The 18,125-nt window shown below is 45.5% G+C and overlaps 1 long non-coding RNA gene across 1 annotated transcript in view; it reads left to right on the plus strand.

Moving 5' to 3' along the window:
* LOC139343025 (uncharacterized) overlaps positions 1-15,966 on the plus strand; it is a 52,588-nt gene extending 36,622 nt beyond the window's left edge. Inside the window, exons 3-4 of the long non-coding RNA XR_011603085.1 lie at positions 12,640-12,704; positions 15,113-15,966. This is a non-coding gene — a long non-coding RNA (uncharacterized lncRNA). The remainder of the gene's footprint in view (positions 1-12,639; positions 12,705-15,112) is intronic.
* The last annotated feature ends 2,159 nt before the right edge of the window (positions 15,967-18,125 follow it).

The following is an 18,125-nucleotide window of genomic DNA, read 5'->3' on the forward strand; positions in this document are numbered from 1 at the left end:
TTGTGCTGCTTTACAAAACCACAGCCATCAATACTGTTTTGTGACTGCACTGTAGCCTGTGGTACTCAGTGTACTTAGGCCCCCTCCCTCCACACTGGTGCCCCCTATCCCTTACTCCCTCTTTCAGCTGGTCCACCCTCTACCCACCAGTGTGTGTCTGTCAGCGTGTCACCCCAGGGTGATGCCCCTCTCTCAGCCCCTTGGGGCCCTTTTGACTCTGCAGCACTCCGTGTTTGCCCAATCATTTGGGAGCCGGATACGGGCATGAATTGTTAACTACAGCAGGTCAGCCTGTGCCCCACAACCCCCGGCCTTCTCTGCTGCCCCCCCACCCCCCACCCCCAGACCTGCTGTTGACTCATCTCCATGGCAATGGGGCAAGAATTTGTTTTCTCTCATGCGTCCGCTGCCAGGCAGCTCCCCCGCTGTCCCTCCGCCACCGCCGCCTCCCTCTTCTCTTCATCCTGTCCGCCTCTGAGCATCCAATCAAAAGGCAGCTGGAGGGAGTCACGTGGTCAGGAAGTGTTGAGGGTGCATCCCAATGAGCTGAGCGGTGCTGTCACCGGAGGGCTGTGAGGGAAAATGTGAGCGCAGTCATCAGTGATCTCCTGACAAACAAGCATGCGGACGTCTTTAAACGTTCTCGCAGATGATCAGAAATGCCGCGACGCGCCATTAAAGCAAATGACGTGTGCTATAATGTGTAACTTATTGTAAAATACATTCTATGTAAGCCTCATAAATCTTCCTCCTGCAGCCCTCATGACGGCCTTAATTAAAATAATTCATTTTCTGTTTGTTTTTGCCGTGCAATGATTAAGATAAACCCTAAACAGAGCGGGCCTCCTCATATGTTACAGTCATGTGGCTTAGCACGCCTCACGTAGCACAGTAATACTGCACAAAGAGACATAGATCTCTTGCATTCCTCTTTTGTGTTGTGACTTTCATGAAAAATCCTGCATGTGGCTGATGAGATGGGATTCTTTTTGCCCTGCAGAGCGAATCTGGTCCTATCTTTACGCTAACATCATTTTGCGCAGGCAAATTCCCATCGCTGTCTCAACATATCGACAAGCTCAAGTGTGTGCATGTGTGTGTTTGTGTGTTTGCCTCCACATGTGTTATTAGCTTAGGGCAGGTGAGTGTTTGCCTACCTGTCGTCCTTTTATGAAGCGAGTGTTTGCCCAAGGAATGCACCACGTCCGATTTGTCATTGACTCTTATTGTTCGGCTCATCCGACCGGTGCCTTGAGGTTGAGCTGTGCTGTGCCCTGGCAAGTGAGAAATATGTGCAGGCTTCCTTCCTTTTTTCCTCCTTTGCTCAGTGTATTTGCACGTGGTCTTGGACGAAAATGTGACCTGGTGGAAAAGTATTAAGGATGGTAAATACATTCAGAGCGAAAACGAGAGGAGTCCAGGCCTGCATTGAGAAATGCGGAAAGTGAGGTTATTAAACATCGCCATCAGTGTCACCAATTTAAAAAGATTTACAAAAAGTTTTGATGAAAGCCAGAGTTTGAGCCTGGCTTCTGCTCCTCATCTGTAACTACATGGAGGGCTCTTGCTTTGGCCGTGGCTCAGCTGAGATACAAAGTTACACAAGCAATCGTGCATTATGCAAACTGAAGTGAGAAAAAACCCCCCCAAAAAAACCAGTATGACGTAATTGAGAGGAATTACGTGTAACCAGGCACATCCTGCAGACACATATGAACCCTGATGAGCAAAGCTGGCTCCTTTGCTTTGTGGTAATGAGGAAGCCTCAGCAAACTAATCCCTCCAACTGCACTTGAGTGGTTAACAGAGCCATTACCAATGACATGTGCAGCTTTACATGTTTGGTTATTTCCAGAAAGTTTTAATCTTTCATAATCAACGTCTTAAACAGCCAGATTTTTCTTTGTGTTTCAGTCATTATTTGTTTGGATTTCTGTGGATGTCTGTGTAAAAAGGTTCATATAAGTGCTTGTGTGAATGTATATTTGAATTTCCGTGCGTGTGTGCCTGTGTCTGTTTGTGCGGCCGCCGTCCTGTGCCACCATCTGGGTGGTCCTCACGGCTGGTTTGATGGTAATCCCCCTGTCCCATAAATCAGTGTCCGGGCTCGGGCCGGGAGCTGATGCTGTGTGACCACTGGAGCGAGGGGCTTGAGGCACTAAGCCGAGACCCCAGCCGCTGCCCTGCCCCGGCCTGGCCACACGTCAGCTCTCCACACCACCTTTAAAATAACTCATCATGCATGGCTGACTTTGGGAAACGGCCTCTGTGCCGAGCACCTACAAGCCACCAACAATATGAGGGGACCCTCACAAGATAAAGTTTCGTGACTTATGACCTGAACAGTTTGTGACTTTAAAACTTGTCCCTCTGTGTTACTTTTAAAACTTTTTCATCCTAGATATTTTTGCAATTTTCAGGAAAACGTACCAATAATATATATATATTTTTCTTGTTCTGACTAGTGGCTAACAACCTGAAGTGACTTCTGATAGCCTTGCAGAGAGCTGCTCTCAGTTCAAATGTTTGTCTGGCTGAAAGTGCTAAGATTAAAGCCATATCTTAGTCTTTGTAGGGCCTAATACCTCTCTCTGAGAACGAGGAGGGAGGATGAAGGCCTGTCCGAGCTGTCTGGCTTGCATACAGCTCTCCGCTGAGCTTTTATCTAGGGAGATTGGTTGCAGCTCTTTCCAGACCCGGCTCCCGGGGAGTGCACAGTCCTGAGACCTGTGGCATTAATAAAGATAATGCTGTTTGGAATAATAACAGTCAATTCTGCCCAATAGAGTGGAGAGACAACAGACACAAGTGTATAGCGGAATACAAAAGAAGCCAAGATGAAAGGCTTAAAGGTAGGCCTGTGCACCTCTCTGGCTCTCTTGTGGGAACTGATGGAACCTATATCAACATGCTCACACACAAACAGTGCTGAGAGGGACCCTATGCCGATTTTGACCCTCGGGTGCCATGACGCAGAAATGTAATTTGTTCTTTTGTTTGCCAAGATCACAGAGGGAGAGCAGTGACTTGTCTTTCTTTTCGTTCTAACTTTTTTTTTCCCTCTTGCTCCCCTCCTTTTCATTCTCTCTATTCCCCATTGCCTTCTCTGAGTGCAATTTAGTTTGATGAGCAGGTGGTCTTTTTTGAATCTCACAGTGCTTTTGGCTCCCACCTCTGGCGTGTGGTGCTTTCAGTTGGAGTCAGTCATGTAGGCCAGGATTAGAAGGGTGGAGGAGAGGGAGGAGGAGGTCCAGTAGGAGACTTGGTATTGGCGACCTCAACGCCCTGCAGTCAGAACCATGCAGAGTGCAGATTGAAAGCGTTATTTTGTTGCTAAAGCTCTCAGCCGCACCCCAGATGGCTTTTGTGCAGGCCAGGGACATGCTTGGGGACAGGGTTAAAGCAACAGTGTTCAGGCATGATGAGTCTCTGGGCTCAGCAGGTAAAGCGCCGCGGGCCCCACAGATGGGCAGAACGTCGCCGTCTCGCCACTTTTCCACCTTGAGTCTGAACAGCGGACCGAAACAAAATAGGTGGATTACAGCGAAGGGAAGATTTTACTTCTCAGCACACCCACAAATGCACACACCCAAAAACAGAGTGAGATTAAGGCCTCCAACATCCACACAAGTTAGTGGAGAATCTCACCTGATGTCACATCAGACAAAAGAGCTGGCAGAAGAGATGGAGGGAAACATGCTTTGTCTGCATTTCCAGTGGCAGCTCTGTCTCCTCTGTGCTTTATTTCCTGGTGGCAGAAAACTGTACCGACCAAATTACAACCTGCTGTCACTGCTGAACCTTTGATCTCAGTTTCATCTCATGCTGCTGATTCACCAACGAGAATTTATGGGCCATTACTTTATCAGTCCAACATTCCTCTGCAAAAATCTCCATGGTGACACCGACACAAGCAATCAATATTTTGTCAATAACGCTGAGCAGGTGCGCTGCACTGCTGCCTTTCTCATGTTGACTTCTGGTGTCATAAAATAACTTCTGCCCTTGAGCATGAGGACTTTGTAGCTTGGTTCCAGACATCCTGAAATGCCACTACTACCAACTACCATTTTCAACATAAACTGTTTAGATTGACAGAGACACCAAACTTAACCCATAACCCAAAAACCCAAAAACATTTAATTTAAAATGATAATATCTTGAAACTTGCTTAATTTCTGCTAACTGTATGCTTGCTAACTCAACCTCAATGTCGACTTCAAATGACGCAGCAATCGCTGGATTATATGTCGGTTAGGGCAAAATCCAATTGTCACCTCGTGAAACATGACCAACAAGAAGCCAGTGTCAGACTGAATAAACAAAATGGCCATTTCACTCTGAATATCAAGTTTAACATTTTGAGGTCTGCGCTGTAAATCAAAGTAGGAGGAGTGATTGGTTCAGACTTAGTCCCCCGAGTGTTTGCCATGGAGGTTTTACAAGTGGCCGCTGCTAATCGCACTGATAAACAGCAGGGATTGGGTCCAGACCCTGCTGGGTTCTAACTGGAGCCCCGGGGCATGTAAACCCACAGACTGGGAGACATTTGTTTATTACTGGTGATATTTGCCCGCTCCTAATCCCGCCATGGATTAGCCTTGATGTGCTCCTCATCCCACCTTTTTCCACCATGGCAGCCCCTGACATTTACATCAGAGTGCATGTGCATGCTAACATGTGCGTGCACCATATGGCCACGCACGTCTGCATGCAATGGCGTGCTTGTATGCTTGTGCGTCTGTGCGTATGAGCTGAAATGTGTGTGTCACTGAAGGATGTTTGTAATCAAGGGAGTTGGACAGCTGTCCTCTCTGACTCCTTCACATGTAACGCTGTGATCAGTGGGAAAACTCTGTCACTGTGGCTGATATTTTATCCCATGCCAGGGCATCTTGTTCTGTGGCAGTGCTTGTGGCTGGAGGCTGGATCTGACAATTCAGGCCTCTTGAAAGTTTTTTTTTTTGTCATTTATTTATTTTTTTACATGGAAACACTTTATATAGGAACCAATTAATCAAGGATGCTGAATGTCAGCGTGGCGTCACTGGAATCGGAAATTCCTTGTGTCATGAAGGAGGAGAGAGCGGTGCTTACGTGTCTGTCCCGTGTGTTGTGAAACTATTGGCCGAGAGTCACCTGGATCAGAGAGGGAACAGGGTTTACTGAGCAGAGCTAACTTGTTCAGTGTGACCTTTAAAGAGCTGATCCCGAACACTACATAAATCTGTTTCCAGTTTCAAAACACGAACACGCACATGCTTATTAACATGCCGTACTCTTTCACCCACCGTGTTTTTGCGGGTGAGAAAGTCCTGCAAATCTGCACAAGCACTCAGGCCCTGCATTAAATCCCCGCTTCCCAGTTCCTCCCACAAACATACAGAGACGCAGATACACCAGCGTCGCAAGACTGACAGACATATACGTTACATAGACGGGTAATTATCTGTGTTTATGTGTGCAGGCTTTGAGGCCAAAAGGTTAAGAATGAAGCTTCATAATTTCTTGGAATACTTGAGTTAAACTTGTCTGGCTAAGAATCCCATCTCACTGGAGGGAGCAAAGTGTACTTGGCATGATTTGCAATAAAGCCAACCCAAATATCAAGTGATCTAGGGCACATCCAAGACAAGTCAGAAGAATCTATAAGCAGTTTGCTAGACAAGATGCAAGTGCATGGCAGAACATTTGCATGGCAGTAACTAAATCTTCAAAGTGTTGGGGTATGCAACGCCTGCAGAATATGGTCTTATGTAATTTTTAGTGTGATTTTCTTTATCAGGTCAAAAGCTGAGACTTTCGCTTTCAAGTCTCAAGGCATCATTTTTTTTATGACTTTGGTTGATTTTTGAACATCAGCTTGAATCAAGCTCAGTGAACCCTCAGCCAGTGTTTGACCCTCCCTCTGCATCCTTTCTTAGCCTGCACACAAAGTGTTTTTACTCGCTGCACATGGAAACTGTCCAGCTGAAGCGGTCACAGCTGAGCTTCATGGGGTGTTGGTTAATTGGCACTTTTTGGTAAATGCAGATATGCTCCACTATGCATATCTTCCTCAATGTCCCTTGTAGTATTTGCCTTTTTAAAGTGTCCTTTAATTGGCTGCACAGTCACAGTCTCCTGCTTTAACTGTCCCCTGTGGTACCTGAATGTGGCCTATTTGACCCTGGGGCCCTGGGGTGAAAACCTCATGTTTGGCAGCCAAAACCACCGGCTGTTATTCTCTACTGTTTTCAGTCCAACTGTGCCTTTACCTCTTGTTTTTTTTTCTTCAGCCTCTTTAATATGAATTTTGAAGGTGATCTCTTCACAGGGGCACCAAAAGTAAAATCCGCTCGGTTTCAACACCTTTTCATAATCCTTGCTTAGCCCGCGTTTGCGCGAGTGTCTGCCAGCCTCAGTCAGGCCGTTCTGTCAACATGGTGACATGCCTGCCTCCTCAGTTCCAAAGAAAGGCCTCAAATTTGGGCTCTAGAGGACTCTGGCTAGTCCATCTGATAGATCTGGCCACGGCTTCTCCCCACACACCAGCCACTTCCAACTGGGCTGCATCAGCAGTACTGAAAGACCTGAGAGGACTGTGATCCCACCATGGGGTGTATGGCTGTGGCTCCGGCTGCACTACACTTTAATCCCCTTCCCTTTTAACCACAATGGGAAACATGTGCTTACTCTGTGTAGGGTACAGGCCCACCATGGGAGAGGCTGTTTACCTTCACTCTAAAACTAACATTTCACAGCTCCTTTGACCACTCAAACACACAATCTCTGCAGGATTAAAAAGATGATCATTTGGTGACATTTTTGTCTCAGACAAGACAATTTTCTCCTCACTTCCCACCTTATAAAACTTGACACACAAATTAGGCGTTTTCCGCAGTATGCTCACCACGGCTGGAGGGTTGAGCTGTCTAATTTGTCTTATTAAAGCATGTGATGACATTTTATTATCCTCTCAAATTTGCATTCCAGATTGAGTTTTGGGTCAGTGTATGACACCAGTGATTGCACCTCTCTCCCTCTTTGGGGGGAGAATTAAGCAAAACCGGGAACTATAACTACATCCTAACCATAATCCGCCTCCAAATGTCGGGGGTGCATCTCATCTCTGTACATGTTCAGCACAGAGAACAGAAGTCAGTTTGAGGTCCATGTCCTTAAAGTTCTGTCCTGTTTTCAGTGGGAAGACGTTGTGTCTGTGCAGGCAGGGAACAACAACAGAAAGATGCAGTGGTGTAAAACAGGAACTTGCGGCCATACGCCAACCCGGAGGACAGGAAATGCACTCCAGATGAAGATACTACTTTGTGGTTTATTTTACCGGCGTGTGTGTGTGTGTGTGTGTGTGTGTGTGTGTGTGTGTGTGTGTGTGTTGTCAGGAATGTGTGCTGTAGGATGTCCATATGTCTCTTGAGTTACATCACAGCGATTCAATACCTGGTTACTTACCCGACCAGCCTTTTTTTTTTAGCCTTTTTTTTTTTATTTCTATCAATGATTGATTGATTGTTTATCTTATATACGTAAACATCAAACATAATGGCAAATGCATCATTACCAGAGCCACCACTGCTCCTTTTGTCCAACTAAAAGGGCTTTAGTTTACAATGATTTAAAACCGAAAACAACTACAAATAGATGTTTTAGATGCTGTAACCAGCAAATGTTACTGGTTTTCACTCACTCACTTAAAATCAACATGCAGAGACTTGAAATTTGCTTGCCTTGCTGTTGCTGTTGTCTCACAGTTCTGCAGCTGTACACAGACACAGGATTTTAATTAGCAGCTGCCAGTGTTGCGTTCAGTCCCTATTCTGACACAAAATCTGATAACATACGAGCATGGACGTACAGAAAAGGGTAATAGATATTTGGTCATTTCATGGATTAAAAAGTTGTTGTTTTCAAACCTCAGATGCCAGGGTGGTGTCCTTGAAGGTTCCCAAAAAACTTAGAACATGACAGTGGTAACATTGACAAAAAATGTTGAAAAGATAACTTTTATTGACTGCTATGTCAAGCATGTTTCAAGTCCTTCTGTAAGATGTGTTCCTACACTGAAAGTAATGGAAAACCAATGACTTCAACTCGATAAGCTTGTTAAAACATGTAAAATCACCAGAACAATAACTTGCCTCTTTCATTGGTTTAATCCAATCTGAGGCTTTGGGGACCAGTTCCCAACTCCTGGCTGGTTGCACTGTGTGACTGACTGGATTCTGGCCTCCGCAGGTGTGGCAGGTGATCTGAGAGATGAGTGAGCTCTTCCTGGGGTAACAGTAGCCCCATCCATGCCCTGTTGCCCTGCCACAGTCTGCCCTTTCCTGTCGTCTTATCTGAGCATCCAGTGCAATCTAACCCAGGGCGCGGTCCCTCTGCTCCTCCGTTCCCTTCGCTGTCGGTCTCCATCGCTGGTCGTCTCAGATGTCACTGTGAAGAGAGAATGACCCGCTTGAGTTGAACTTGAGTTGGGCTGACTGACAGAGTCCTGACACTCCATTGTTGGCACAACTGTCTCAGCTTCCTACCACCCACAACTTCCCACCCTCTGACCTCCATGGCACCAAGGGCGAAATGAGCACAGACAATGAGCTACACAGCCTGATAGAGAAGTAATTCCCATCTCCTTAAAAAGCTGTAAAGACAAATGAGATTCGGTCACTGGTCGGGCCAGAGGGACATGCTGATGTAGTTTCAGGGCTTTCTGATTAGCAGAGTGGAGACTTAACGGAGATCCTGTAGGGACAGAGACTTGTACTTCCTCCAACTGTCTGGGTTTAATTAAGCCGACCAATCCACCAGCAGCCAGCAACCAGCTTCTTTTATTGTGACTTAGATCGAGAGAACAAAAAAAAAAAAAATAGGATAACTACAAGTCTTATCACTGAATCTAAAATGTGCAGACAGCATGATAGTATTTACATGCTCACCGTGTTTCATCACAGTGCTTGTTCAGCCGTGCATGTACTTATTTAGCTGCTAACTCAATCACTCAATGGAATAATTAAGCTTGTTAGAAAAGAATTAAAAAAAAATTGACTCTGGCAAATTTGACACTAGTTTAAGCAGGAGAAGCTAGTGTGATTTTCCTGCTTTAACACATCAGTGCTAGGTAACCTGAATAGCACTTGAATCATTTGCGAATCATCTATCATTTGCATTCCTGCCAAACACACTATAAACATGTTTCCACATGTGCTCATTCCATAGCAGAGCTGCCAAACAGCAGTCGAGCGTTGCCTGAAAGGAGGCTTATCACAGCCCTCTATGATTTTCCTTGACAAAGAAATTGGTTTGTTTTGTTCTTATTCAGGGAAATATGCAATGTTCGCTGCATTCGTTTTAGTAGAGAGTATATAGTCCATGCATGCTGTATATTTACTGTATGCTGTAAGTTTATATGCACATTTTGAGCCAGTATTTCCGGACCTGGCTGATACTTGCAGTTTCCGTACATTCACAAAGACGATAAGGTTTTGTGGGGCAAAATCTGATTAAGCTGTGTGTGTGTGTTAATGCGTGTGTCCATGCATGTGTGTATGTGTTGCGTGGACCTGAGGCCCGAGCTTTAAATGTGTGTGTGTGCAGGCTTCAGCTCGGAGATGTAATCTGATTTGCAGAAAGGAATGGGTCGTTTCACATGACTGGTTTAAAGGACCACTGGCGCAAGGTTGTGCCAGTGTCCCTGACTGGTGTGTGTGTGTGTGTGTGTGTGTGTGTGTGTGTGCGTGTGTGTGTGCGTGCGTGCGTGCGTGCGTGCGTGCGTGCGTGCGTGCGTGCGTGCGTGCGTGTGTGCACATGTGTGCTTGCATGCTTGTGTGTATAAACACCTACAAGCATTTATTTATTTTCACAAAGTGCACTGCAGAAATATGAGCATTGGTCGGTGTGGGCTCCCGAACAGTAGAAACAGAAAGGTGTTGAAGTTTGCTGGAGAATGAACCCAGAATGCTGCATTTATTCTGTGTTCTTGGTTTTAAATGCAATTTATTTGCAAACGGTTACATGAAAGTAGGGCCACTGCTAATTAAGAGTCGATTACACATCTGGAAAAAGTAGAGCTCTGCTTCAGACGCTGATGCGGGTTTTGTTTGCAGCTTTTTGTTTACACATCTCTTATAATCAGAGCTTTATTTTGAACTAATGGACCATCAGAAATTATATCAAATAATTGAAATCATCCAATAGCCTCAGCCCACTTTAGAGGACTTCTGGGATCAAATCCCCTGAAAGCTTTGCCTGTGAATCCTCTCTGTGTTTTTTTTTTTTTTTTTTTAACTTTGTTTGTTGATGCTTTTTCGGGGTGGAGATTCTCGGCTGTTTTTTCAGAGCTGGATGTGGTCCATCATGTGATTTTCATTGGAGAGTGGCCGCGGGAGACGATTGCAGCAAAAGCAAGTGAGCATGCACGAGTGTGTGCTTGTGTGTCATCTGGCCTCGTTAATAAGTGCAGGTTGTTTTCCATCTGGGGGTCATCAGTTGTGGTCATCACGTACAAAAGTGGAGGAAAAGGGGCCCTGGGAGGTGACAGCCATGTGTGGACAAGCTTGTTTACACGTAAGCACACCCAGAACTTGTGAGCTGCGTGTGTGCTCTCCCAGCGCTCTTCCAAGAGGTTCAAGTGTGTGCGCTTGCTGTTTGGTTGTGTGTTTTCTCTCCTGTGTGTGGAGAGCTCATAAGCAGGACGATGCAGCGGGCAGGAAGCTCTGATCCCATCAGGCGTGTCAGCAGGGGCAGTTTTTCATAAGGTAGTAATCTCACCACACAAAGGGGTGTCCAATATTAGAGAGAGCCCCTACCCCTGAGCTAATCAAGACCTGACCAGCCCTTCTCCTGGCTCGCCAACTCTCTAAACATTACCTCATCTGGAGGCTTAGCCTAGCCGCATGCTGCTCCGGCCCGCTGGTGTACATGATAACTCACTTAGCTCAGTACGATAGCTCGAAAAAACGGAAATATAAGAAGGCACATAAAAGAAATGGGACCAGCACACAACTACCTATGGTGCCTGGTGCCAGGGAAAGGTATTTTAAAAGGGAGAGGAAAGAAAGAATCATTTCACCATGTCCTCCAGAAACTCTGGGAAGAAATTTGCCGGTATTCAGTTTCTCTCCCCGCCGTCCTGTTATTGCTGTTTTCCCCTCAACACTTGGAGCCTTCAACCTGAAAGGAGGTTCTTAGGTTCGGGCTTTGTGTCACTCGGAAACAGTACATTTGTTGCCAAGGTAACAGGCTCGGGACAGTGAAACCCAGAAGCAGAGAGCACCTTTGTCTGCGAATGGATGAAGAGGGGACCGGAGCTGTCACCGGTCCAGAGAGCACAGCTTCAGACTTAAACACGTCTGTGTCAAGAAAGCTGGGATTGAAAAAAGAAGCGTCTTGATCCAATATCTACCTGAACCTGTTAACCTTATAAAACAAAACCAGCGCACCACATAATTTTAAATGGTACAATGGAAAATCCACTTTGACTGCCTCCGTTCTCCTGAGCTGCCAGCTACTGCAGAGCCCCACTGAAACCTTAGATTTACATAAAACAGAGTGGAGTAATCTGTGTCGCTACTCCAGGTTTGACTTTTTAAATGTTCTGTGAAGATACCGGAGAAGGTCTGAGTCATGTGGTCATTACAAAACCAGATTTGGTTGACCAAGAGCCTTAAGAATAATGCACCAAGAAGGTTTAGTCAAGTTGAGTGTGGGCGAGCTGGAGGGCCTTTTCCTGATTTTGATGGTGGAGCGATGCATAGTTTTTGTCACTTTTCGTATTTGTGCAGGCATTGTTCTCTGTAAGGATCACGATTAGTTGAAACTTAAAACTTTCATTTTCCTGAGGACATACAGTATGTCTAAATTCATTTCCAGCATCTAGCCGTCTAATCCACTGCTTCCCTTATGACCTTATGTCCCACACTATGATATGTCACTGGATATATACTGCATTGGGTGGCACGGTGGTTACACTGTCGCCTCACAGCTAGAAGGTCCCGGGTTCGATTCCCACCTGGGGGGCTGTGGGTGCAGGGGGGGGCGTGATGCTGCTCGAGGAATGTGGCCTTTCTGTGTGGAGTTTGCATGGGGTATCCTCCATAAAAAAACCCACTAAAAACATGCAAGAAGATCACCACCTGACCATTGGTGACAAAGCTGACAAAGCCGCAGCCCACCGCTCCTGGTCTGCCGCAGAGGAAGGACTTGCCGGGATGGGTTAAAAGCGGAGAACTCACTCACTCACTTAAGCATGTCGTGTGCAGTTTCCCCTGTAACTCTGCATGTTGTGTTGTGACTAATAAAGGGATGTCTTCCTCTTCTTCATATCACTCCCTGGTCAACGAATGAGTGATAAATGTGTATTTTTCAGTTTTCCCCTCCTGCTAATCATCTCTCAATTCCCCAAAGTTATTTTGAGACCCGACCCACTGCTACCTCATCATACCTTTTGAAAGAGAGGAAGGGACTGATCGCTCTCTCATTGTAGTGTGAGAAAATAAAATATTTGTCAGAGTCTTAATGCAAGTTTGGGCAGGACTGGACTAAATGACATCTGAATCCTCAGTTTTTTTGTCGACTTTTCTGTCTACTCTGTCTAATGAGCACCTCTCTGAATCATTTCATTTGCCTGTCCTTTATCTTTTTCAGATGATCTCAGGTGAGCGGCGAGAACAGGCTGACTCATGGAAACATGATCTGAAGAGACTCAACCGGTAGGGATGACTGTTTTTTTTTGCTTGATCTTCACTCAGTGGAATATGTGATCACACACACCGAAGCCTTATTATGAAGTGACAGTTGCTATAAACAACCAAAGTATGGCACATTCACTGATCAAACAGGGGTATCAGCAGTAGTTCACATATATGTGAGACATGATCAGGGTGGTGGCACTGGCCTTTTGCCCGTGTTCTTGCTTTTTTTATTGTGTAACTCAAGTCATGACAGCAAGGTAAAGAATGCAGTGGCACAGAGATATCACTTCAAACACGGCGTCTCTCAGGAGCCTCAGATCCTTTCAGTGGAAATGAATGAAGATATGCTTTGATGACCCACCACAGAGTCGGTGGCCTTCAAAGAAGCCTGTTGATGGGCTTGTGCGGGGCAGCCAGCAGGCTGAATGAGCGGTACTGTATGCATGCGCCTCCCAGGGTACCCGTGGGTGTTCTCAATGGAGGTCAAACATGCTTGACCCTAACATGAGTAGTCTTTCTCTGTAGATTTTAGGCTTTCATTATCTTCTTTTTTTCCCCATACCAGGTTCTCTGGGTAAATGAAGGGAAACTGTGTGCGTCTTTGTGTGAGTGTGTGAGTGTGTGTGTGTGTGTGTGTATGGCAGGGTGCCAGCAGACAGGTATAGTAGATGTGCTGATGAGGGAGGGCGATAGGGGCCGGCCTCAGTGGCAGCCCCAGGCACAGACAGGCATACGTGGGCAGGCTGAGACTCAGAGGCAGGTTGGGACCTGGTTCTGTATGCTGATGCTGCTCTACAGGCTCTGCTCCAAGCTGAGGCGTAGGAGAGGAACGTGGGAAGGGAAAAACCGGAATTGAGGGCGAAGGGAGAGATAGACAAAATCAGGTAAAAGGGTGATTGTTGAGTGGCGAAGCAGAAAAAGCATGGGACCAAAAAATGAGGGTAGATAATTGAGTGTGAACAAAAAGCAAGAGAGTGGTTGTAGCTTAGCGGGCTGGAGGGAGATGATGTGTGAGGCCCAGGGGAAGGAGATTAAGAAAGAGTACGAGAGTGAGGCCACATCCTGTACGCTGGTGGAACGTGACTCCTCGCAGGTAAACTCGCTCAGAGGTGCAGACAGGCAGAAAGAAGATGAGAAACACTGATGGATGACTACTTACCCTCTGACACGTCGTTCCTTCCCCGGGCGATGAACGGGCGGGAAAGGCCTGCCCCGCCACTCTGCTGCTGCCATGGCAACAGCAGAGTGGATGGTGTGTGGGGGCGTAATGTCATTCTGTGGGAGGTTTGTACGCGTAAGCACAGGTAAAGCAGAGTACAGGTTGTCCAGAGGCCACCTACCTGCATTACCTCACCTGTTCTGACGTTTTTGTGAAAGTAGCATTACACTGAGCTCATGAGACAACAACACCATCACCCAGCTGCTGCTCCGGATGTGAAACAATTTTCTCATCATCCTCACTGCGAAAGCTCAGCTGTCGTAAACAAGAAAGCAGCAAAACTGGGGAGCTTTTATGTAAAATGAATAAAATTATCCGCCAACAGAAAAGGAAACTTTTACTTATCAAAATTGTGAAAACAAACCCAAAGTTTTCTTAAAAGTGGTGCAGCCAGACTAAAAACAAAGGAAATTCTGACTGTAACAAAGCAGTTTCGTACTGTTGATCAAACAGCATTTTAATTCTGGATATTCTAGTTTCATGCATTAAGTTACTCCAGAAACAAAATCTCAGTGAGATGTTGTAATACCTTATTAAGATAATTAAGGATGAAAAAGCTTGAAACAAATGAAACGATCTAACATAAAAACTACCTGGGGAGGAGATTATACCTTGTCAGACAAAAAAAAACGAACATTTATTGCCTTAATTTAAGACATTTCATTTTAGATTCCTCAACTGTTCACACACATTTCTAATCCTCTTTCTAATCAGGACTTTTTTGGCCTGAAGTGATACTTGGGTGACATCTTAATAATGGCATTGGACTCGTGGTGGCTGCTTCCAGCTGCAGCGTGAGAAGGCCCGCTGATTTGTGTCCACACTGCTGGGAGTGAAACACACAGGCTGCAATTTGCCACCGCTCATAATGTGATAATTTCAGCTGCGGATGAGGCTCTGGGTGGTTCGACTTCTTTATGCCAGTTTGAATCCTCAAGCTCTTTTTTTTCTGTGTGTGTGGAAAGTTTGCGAAAGCAGCCAAATCTGTTAAAGGAATCAGCCGAGCAGAAGTTTGTGTTGATCAATTTGGGGTGTTTTATGAGTCTGATCACTGAGCAGTTACTTTTAACATTAAAACAAATGTTGCCAGAAAAGATTAAATACCTCTAATTTTCTTTAGTGTGGGTATGAGAAACATGTGTCAATGTTCAAGCCTCAAGTGGTTTTTGGCCTCAGTCAGTCATTAGTCTCTGTATTATGTTTCTAGGATCACACTAAATCCTGGTTTGGACTGTGGACCAGCATCCCCTGCGGCAGATGTTTGCTCCTGGCATGGCTGCGAACAGCGTGAGCTCTATGACTGACAGTCTCGCGCTCAGGATTCAACGCCAGCAGCTTGGACTTGGAGAAGCTGTGACATAAACTCAGCGGGACAGTGGAGTGTAATCTGCTGCTCAGACATTATGGAACAGATCAGTCAACCCTGTCTGGAGCGCTGCTTGATAGGAAAGTGAGCTCGATGAATGTACATTTACCGGAGTTACCACAATGGATCAACACATTGTTTCACTTTTTCTAAATTGAACCTGGATTAATATTTTCCCTTAATATACATCTGCTTTTGATATTCTGTTGCTCCTACGCTGCAGTTGTGACATATACTGTTTTATTTTGGGTACAATATCAACAAACGCTGGAACTGTAAATGGAAAATAATCAAGTGTTATTTTCTTTTTCTTTTTTTGTGCACTGAAAGCAGAGGTCCCACCACTGCAGTCACACACGGCGTTTATCTCCTGAAAAAGGTGTCAGATTAATTAATACACATGCGATCGAGATTTCTCAGAAGGATTACTCACTCAGTGGAAATGTGATGTTATCATCTTACATCTTGTAATTGCCATCACAAAGAAGCCATTGTGATAAAGGTGCTGATGAACGCAGCCCAAAAACTCTGTTATTGATGCTGCATTTCATTGTGACACATTGGCAGCCTGTGTTGATATTGATTAATAATCCTGTCAAGGTGTTTATCCTCATGATGATTTATAACCCCATAATGTTTGTTGTGTCTGTAAAAACCTGTTAGCAGAAATAAAAAAAGAAAAGAAAGTTTATCCAAGCTGCTGCCTGTTTGTTCTGTCATTGCAGCTGCAGATCTGTGGGACCAATAACTGATAAGATGCTTTAATGCTGTTCGTTATGCGTCTGCATATGTGCGTTTGCTGTTATTGTTAGTAATGCTGGCTTCATTTCTAGTTAGGCCGGTACATGTGCCAATCTGCTACTAGGAGGACTTACAGGAGTTGTCTTGCTTTTATTTCCTTTGCTGCCCAGGCACTGAGAAGCAGATTAAAAGTGAAAATGAAAAAATGTGACATTTAAATGTTGATAAAGGGAAGGTTATTGGAAATCACAGGGATTTACTTCACTAATGAATAATAGGTCAATTTTGAAGTGATTCACAAAAGCGTTTACTTTTATCACAAGTTCTCCTGAAAGAGGTGACATCATGGAAAGCTTGCCTGCTGGGTTTAGTTTCTGTAAATGCGTGCATGATGATGCTGGCAGAGAAGTGCTTAATGTCACAGTCTGGGTCAACATGGGTCAAACCTCAGTTTTGTTGTGGAGTTTTCACCATTTTGTGGGTAGAAATCCCCACCGCTCCGCAGGAAGACGACAAAACGCATTTCTTGTTTTCAGTTAGTTTAAGTGAGTTCAGCAATTCAGCAGCGACTTCCAATTCAACTGTCTTTCACTGTCAATTTCAGCTGTGATTCAGTGAGGGCTGGCTCGGCGTTTGTGGGGGGGCTGCGGGCCCTGCGGGGGATGGGGCATGGGTGCAGGGTTGCGGAGTTGCTAAGGAGGTAATTATTCCTCAAGGGGTTGCTTATTGTTGTCTTTCTCTCTGCGATAAAACAAAGCGGGCCGGGTTAGGCTCCACTGCAGTGCGCTCGGGCTTTTATTCTGCCGCTTGACGATGTTCTGACAAGTTGTTCAAAGCATCATTGGGATCAAATTAAGAATCAAATTTGTGGGGGACGAGGTCATCTCCATCTAAAAAGAAAAGGAGTGTGAAGGCCGCGGCACTGATGTTTGGGAAGTTGAGCTTCATGACATCTTTATGGCCCTGCTTATGGTCAACAACATTAGCATGTCCACAATGGACTCGCCTGCCACCCCCCCCCCCCTCCCCCCACCACCACCACCTTTTTTTTTTTTTTTCTCCCCCGCTTTTTCTCACACACATACACAGCTCAGGGGAAAAATGACCTCTCTGCAGCTCTCAATTCACTGCACTTCTATAGCCCTGAATGGACCGGCTCAACAAAAGGTGACATAATTTTCTCAGGGTTTGATTGGCCCCCTCCATACCACAGGATGACATCATGCAACCCCCCCGGGCTCAACACATCACAACCAGCACCAGCACACAACCAACCCTCCCCTCCGTGTTCTTGGATGCTGGGTTGCCAAGACGACAGAGCTAGACCCAGGCTGTGGGGCAGGACTTGGCAGTACGTTGAGGCTTGGCTGCTCATAATGAGCTCAGGCTGCGTTGCTCTTGTGTTTGCAGTAAACAGTCTTGGGAAATGATAGAAGTAGACGTGAGGAAAGGGGGAGATGAGAAACACTGTCTTGGATATAACGCCGACTTCCCTCCTCATTCCTCCTCTCCCCTATAGGGAGTGTTGATGGAACGTTCTGCAATAAGAAAAGCGTTCCAGCGCACAGTGTCAAGCCACAAACTTTTAATGTCAAGCATGAGCTTTGTGTCAGCCACTGAGCTCTCACTTGAGGCTCTGCCAAGTTTTGGTGCAAGTTTCATTGTGTCTCACTTTCTCTCTCATGAGGTTCAAGGAGGGAGTGTGTGTGTTTGTGGGGTATGGACGAGGGGGGCATTTGAAGAGGGATGTGGGCTCATGCATGGCCCACAAGGCACAATTAATTTTCCTTAATTAATGAAGACATTGTTGTAGTGACAAGGATTCACAGCTGTTCCATCTATATACCCTAGGTTGAGCTTTCGTCTTTGTTCATACTTTCTTTTACTATATTAATATCTACTCTGATGTTTTTAAATTGAAAATGTATTTTTTATGCATGGCACATTGTCACAGATAAGCTCTTATTTTCCTCTTTTTCTATGTACCCAGTAATTGGGGTGTTCCTGCGTTGGTCTGTGACGTCAAGTAACAAATCTAGGGTTCTCCCACAGTATCAGAGCCAAAAGAGCTGCTATTGGCTGCCTAGCTCAGCTCGGTGCAACCTGTGACCCT

This window comes from Chaetodon trifascialis, chromosome 15 (assembly GCF_039877785.1).
Source record: "Chaetodon trifascialis isolate fChaTrf1 chromosome 15, fChaTrf1.hap1, whole genome shotgun sequence".
NCBI lineage: Eukaryota > Metazoa > Chordata > Actinopteri > Chaetodontiformes > Chaetodontidae > Chaetodon > Chaetodon trifascialis.